We start from the raw sequence: 6339 nt of genomic DNA on the forward strand, positions 1-6339 counted from the left end.
ACTGACTTACATTGAACCTATTTACCCTCTGAGAGCTTACCTCTGAGAGCTGCAGCCCACAACAAGCACACTGGATACAACCTAATTAGTAGCAAACATGGATGACAGGCACTGTCACCTAGAATTCATTCAAACCCAGACAAGCAAATGGAAACGATAACAATACTTTGTACGATTGTAGTCTCTCTATCTGTGGCTCCTACAGTACGTTACAAAACTTACTGAATCCAGCCTCACAACCATCCATTAATTTTAAGGACAAAAGCAACCATTATGATAGTCTTGTCTGAACTCCTGCATAACACAGACAATTGAATTTCACCCAGTAAAATTTCTGCATTGAGTCCAATAACTGGTGGTTGACCTACAGCGTATATTTGAGAAAGACGTGCCTTAACGGCTGTCTCACTGCAACTGATTTCCAGCAGTAGCAGACAGGACAGTGCTGCAGGGGTGGCAGCTCAGGCTAGGTACCTGAGCCGCCGCCCAGGCTGCAACTTCCATGCTGCTGTTTTTAGCATGCCAGCTCGAGCAGAACCAGTACAAGTCTGTCTATCTGTGCTGGAAACCACACCTCCCCGCTGCAGTGCAGATGTACCTTAAAGACTTCACATCCTTTGTTAAGCTGTTCCGGTGTCTAAATGGTTCAATATATTATTTGCAGTTTACATTTTGCTATATTTAAAATCCATTGGTGCCTAATTCTTTGCTGTAAGAGACCACTAGGCACTTAGGTTTCTACCTCTGGTCATGCACAGAACACCTTGAGCTAGGAGCCCAGACACCTATCTCATGCCTAAGCCCCAGTGGGATCCTCAAGTCACATGATGATAGGAGTTACCTCACCTCAAGATAGTCAAGTCCCAGGCTACTCAAGATAGTTACGTCCCAGGCAGACTGCGAAGAGCTATAAAAGGATCTCACAAAACTGGGGGACTGGGCAACAAAATAGCTGATGAAATTTAATGTTGATAAATGCAAAGCAATGCACATTGGAAAACATAATCCTAATTATACATATAAAACGATGGGGTCTAAATTAGCTGTTCCCACTCAAGAAAGAGATCTTGGAGTCATTGTGGATAGTTCTCTGAAATCAATCACTCAATGTGCAGTGGCAGTCAAAAAAGCAAACAGAATGTTGGGAATCATCAAGAAAGGGATAATAAGACAGAAAATATCATGTTGCCTCTATATAAATCCATGGTACGCCCACACCTCGAATGCTGCGTGCAGATGTGATCACCATATCTCAAAAAAGATGTATTGGAATTGGAAAAGGTTCAGAAAAGGGCAACAAAAATGATTAGGGGTACAGAACGGCTTCAGTATGAGGAGGGATTAATAAAACTGGGACTTTTCAGTTTGGAAAAGAGGTGACTAAGGGGGGATATGATAGAGGTCTATAAAATCATGAGTGGTATAAAGAAAGTAAAAAAGGAAGTGTTATTTACTCCTTCTCGTAATACAAAACAAGGGGCCACCAAATGAAATTAATAGGTAGCAGGTTTAAAACAAACACAAGAAAGTATTTTTTCACACAACGCACTGTCAACCTCTGGAACTCCTTGCCAGAGGGTGTTGTGAAGGCCAATACTATAACGGAGTTCAAAAGGGAACTAGATAGATTCCTGGAAGATAGGTCCATCAGTGGCTATTAGCCAGGATGGGCAGGAATGGTGTCCCTAGCCTCTATTTGCCAGAAGCTGGGATTGGGTGACAGGGCACGAATCACTTGATGATAACTTGTCTGTTCATTCCCCTTAGGGCACCTGCCATTGGCCACTGTCAGAGGACAGGATACTGGGCTAGATGGACCTTTGGTCTGACCCAGTATGGCCATTCTTATGTTCTTATCTCATCTGTGGGGCCTGATCCATTAGGCATCCTCAAAGCAAATCTAATGCCACACAAAATGGCTGGGGGAGTGGTGGAAGGAGGAAGAGGAGGAGACAGAACTGCAACACCTTTTATTTGGCTCTGGCCAGAGAGGTTAAATGTTTTCCCCAAAGTCACAGGGCAAATCTACGGCAAAGCTGGGAACAGACCCCAATCTCCTTACTCCCTGTCCTGTGCTCTATAGCCTATTGCAAGCTCTTTGGAGCAGCGACTGTCTTTTTGATCTGTGTTTGTATAGCACCTAGCACAATGGGGTCCGGGTCCCTGATATGACCACAATAATAATAAAATAGTAATTAATATAACCCTAAGACCATTCTAGCTCCCTATAGGAATCACCATCATCATTATTATTATTACATGCCTTCAATAGGGTACTGTCATTAGTAGAAGATGAAGATTAGTAGAAAATGACGAATAATACTGAGAACAGGGAACTTGAACACTGTAATCAAACACAACTTGAAAGACATTCTCAGGGAGGCCAAAAGTAAGCTCATACCTACTGAAAATACACAAAGAGCTGTGGCTATGTCATGTGACGACAGCAGACATATCTAACACAATAGCACCCTTATGCCTTTGGGCAGTGTCATAATACAAACACTAACACATTATCATTTGCTTTGTTCTCTAAACTCCTACTCCCAATGGCTCATTACAGCAAAAAGTACTAACAAACTTGATAAAGAAATGTGACACACTGCCAAATGGAGTTGTGTTGCAACTCAGAGAACAGCCATATTGTACATGAGTCACTAACAGGCTTGAAACTGTAACTCAGACAAGCCCTAAAGCTCTTCTAGTTGAATGAATACCAGTTTCAGGTTCTCAGGCACGGCTTTTCCCCCTTGGAGTGCTCTTCAAAACCGCTCATGATTGTCTTCATGCAACGTGGTGTTAACTATATATATACAGTCAAATGCATCCCACTTGCATCTCCGCTATGAACAGGTATAAGTGCACCATAGCACCACCCTTGCTTAAGGCAATTGGTAGTTTTCTATAACTGTAACCCCACCCTGTAATTACCTAGAAGTGTTTAATAAATGTATTTATTAAAACACATGTACAACAAAAAATATTTTCCCCTTAAGCCCTTTATCCATTCATGCCATTAAGGCCACAACTCTCCACTGTGACATCACTGTGCATGAGCAGTGACAGGTGTATAAACCAAAATTCTGCCCTTTCAATTGCCTTCTGCAACTCCCATTATTTGTGATATACACAAGAGTATCTGAGGGTAGAACTGGGCCTTATAATTGGGAGGAAAAAGCAGATGACTTGTTTTAGCAAAGGCTCAATAGTCTTTCAATGTAAATATGGAACACAGTCAGTGTTACAATGTAATCAGTTTACTTTTTGTTCTGATGATAGCTATGCTTTTCCATTGTCATTGCCTCCCAAAAACTCTGTCACCTGTCAGCTTTTGCAGCAGGGACTGTGGAATAGCTATCATTAATGATACTTGAGAATGAACATAGTTTAAAGCAATGTTCCCTTAAAAGGAGATACGTGGGAAACAAGAACGTATTGTAATAGGCACTCTATGTATAGATTAAAAGTATAGCTAAAAAGAAGCAACATTCTTGTTAGTCCTCTCTGTTTTTAAATCTAATAAGCAAAATGTGCCATAGAGCCAGTGTGATATTAATATATGCCAGGGTATGCCTAATTTTTCCTTGGTATTTTCAATATGCTATTTTCATAAGATACTTTGAAATTCCCATGAACCCTAATGAAAGACTATGTGACCTAGCAGATAAATTGTTGCCCATATATTGCAAAGGTAGGCTATTTCATTTATTGGGATGAGTCATACTATGCTTGAATATCTTTTGTTATTTGTCAAAACAAATAATTAGGTTTTCAACACCTAGGCCCAGATTCACCAAAGGATTTAGGCACCTCAGAGGGGCAGGGCTTAGGACACTTCCTTTTCCTCAGCATCTGCTTTTGGCTAGCTTAGGTGGCTCCCCACCCAGCATATATAGGAAGCCTGGGGGCTGAATCCTCAATGGTATTTAGGTGCCATTAAAATCTATGGGAGTTAGGTATCTAAATACCTTAGAGCAGTGGTTCCCAAACTTTAACAACCCACAAACCCCTTTCACTAAAATGTCAAGTCTCGTGAACCCCCTCCTAAAAATGAATGTTTCCATGGATTTTCTCCCTTACCTCAGCATAAATTATAAAAGCAGTGATCTTGGAAATATAAAATTTGTTTTTATGACACGCTTATTACACACTATTTATTAATTATTATTTATCATTACAGTATTTTTATTACATTATGAAAACGGCAACACGCTTCCAAGATCTCACTTATGTAGCTTGTATCACTTTTCATTAAGCCAGTTATAAGACAAGGCTCCTATCTGAGGCGCCAGTAGAAAAAAGAAGGTGCGGGGGCAAAGCCCCCATGCACCCCAGGGCCTGGGAGAGCACTGATGGAAAAGTGGGGGGGGGAGGAAAAAAGCAGAGGGACCCGTGGGGGAGCGCACCGACGTGGGGGCAGCACGTGACCCTTGTCGCCTCCCCATACTGGCGCCTCTGGCTTCCATATTTCATCAAGGAGTATCAGATGTGAAACAGCATGAAGGTATTTAAGAAGGCAACTCAAAGAGTTCCTCCTACACAAGCATTCAGGTCTTGAGCACTCCGGGCAAACAATGCACGTTACAACAAAGCTTAAACTTGTTCGTCATAATAATTTAAAAACAACACTAGCAGCCTATTTAATTTTAAAAATAGCAAAAAATATCCACCTCCCTTTCTATTTCGCAAAAGGAGTCTTGAAGTTTAAATCTCCTCAGTGTAGTAGATATGCTTGCTTTGATCTGCTTAGCGCTTGAAAGTCCCCAAGGCTCCGGGCTGCTGGCCCCATGCTGCCCGGGGTCCCTATGCACAGCTCTGTCCATCATTAGGCAATTTTTTCCTGAGAACCCCCTGTAACATTTCATGAACCCCAGGGAACCACTGCCTTAGAGGGTCTGGGCCTGGGCCCCTCACTAGGCAGCAGGTACATAAAAGTTAGGCTCTGTAATGCTTAGTGTTGCACCAGTTAAATCCCTTTGTGAATAGGGTTCAAATCCTGCATAGGCAGATCCCTTGGAACAGTTTGCAGGACTGAGGTCTTAATTTATCTTTATCAACAAAAAGATACTTGATAGGTAATACAATGCCAATTAAACAATCCTCCCCAATTAGCAAGACTGTTTTTAAATTGTTGATAATACTTTGAATATATCCTTTCTGTAAGACCCTGGAAACAGGCCTTGCATGAACACTTTAGCCCACTTATTGATATTTTGTTTTACAATTCAAATATGCTTCTGTTTTATCTTGAGAGCAATAGAAGAACTTTCCTATGGCTAATCTAATACCAAGATATTAATTATTACCACTTTTCTAAAGCTAAATGAAAAAGCGATATGACTTATTTTTCTATAATATATCTTCACTGAAATTGATGGAATTACACTGGGGGATAAATTTTGGACAGCATGTCTGAATATAAATATTTGTAGCTAGATTCTGGTCGTCTGACCTGCTTACCCCACCTCCTCTTCATTTTGGTTAATCTACTTGGATCTTGACTCCTGAGTAGGTGTGTATAGTTGTCCCAGCTTAGCGCTGAATGCTTCTTAATTTGAGCAACTGGGCACGGAGCTGGTGGTGAGTGGGAAGAGCCAACTTTCTGCTCCCTTTCCTCCCTACTCACTGGCCAGGCACAAGGGGAAAATAAACTACACCATTTTTCTCCACTGGAGAACGGTGGAAATATTGACTCTGATTCATAGTTGCTTTTGAAGAAGTACAGTTTTGTGCCATCCCTTGCTCAGCCTAAATAATCATAATATGTTTGTTCAAAAAGTTAAGAAAACAGTTCAGTGATATAAAGGGGGATATATATGGGCTTTTTCCAGGAGAAATTATATGCAGCCTTCTAGGGAACAAAAATCCCCAGAAGGCTGCATACACTGCTGATGTCTTGAACCTAATTCTCTAGGGGACATGGGAAAAGTCAGGATGTTGAACAAAATGAAAGAGGAGAGAGGAAACTTCTGCTGCAGGGATTGATAGAGCTACTTAGGGGAAGGAGATCTCACTTAAATAATATCTTTGCCTCCCATGCACCAAATGTTCCTGTGATGCTGGCAAACCATGTGCCAGCTCATACCCAAGCCCCTAGGCCTCACTGAACACTGACAAATGCATAGCTGGAAACCAGTCTGGCTCACCTGTGTGTTAGTAATGTTAAAATAGAGATTAGAATTATAAGAATGTGTTTAGTATTTAGACTTTATGAAATGCCAGTAGGATGCTACAAGTATCTTACTTATAAATCTGTATTCCGTGCTATAAGGTAATATTTAAATATTTGTTCTGTAACTATAAATCTATTTGCTAAGTCTGTAAACCCCCAGTCAGGAG

This window comes from Mauremys mutica, chromosome 3 (assembly GCF_020497125.1).
Source record: "Mauremys mutica isolate MM-2020 ecotype Southern chromosome 3, ASM2049712v1, whole genome shotgun sequence".
Lineage (NCBI taxonomy): Eukaryota > Metazoa > Chordata > Testudines > Geoemydidae > Mauremys > Mauremys mutica.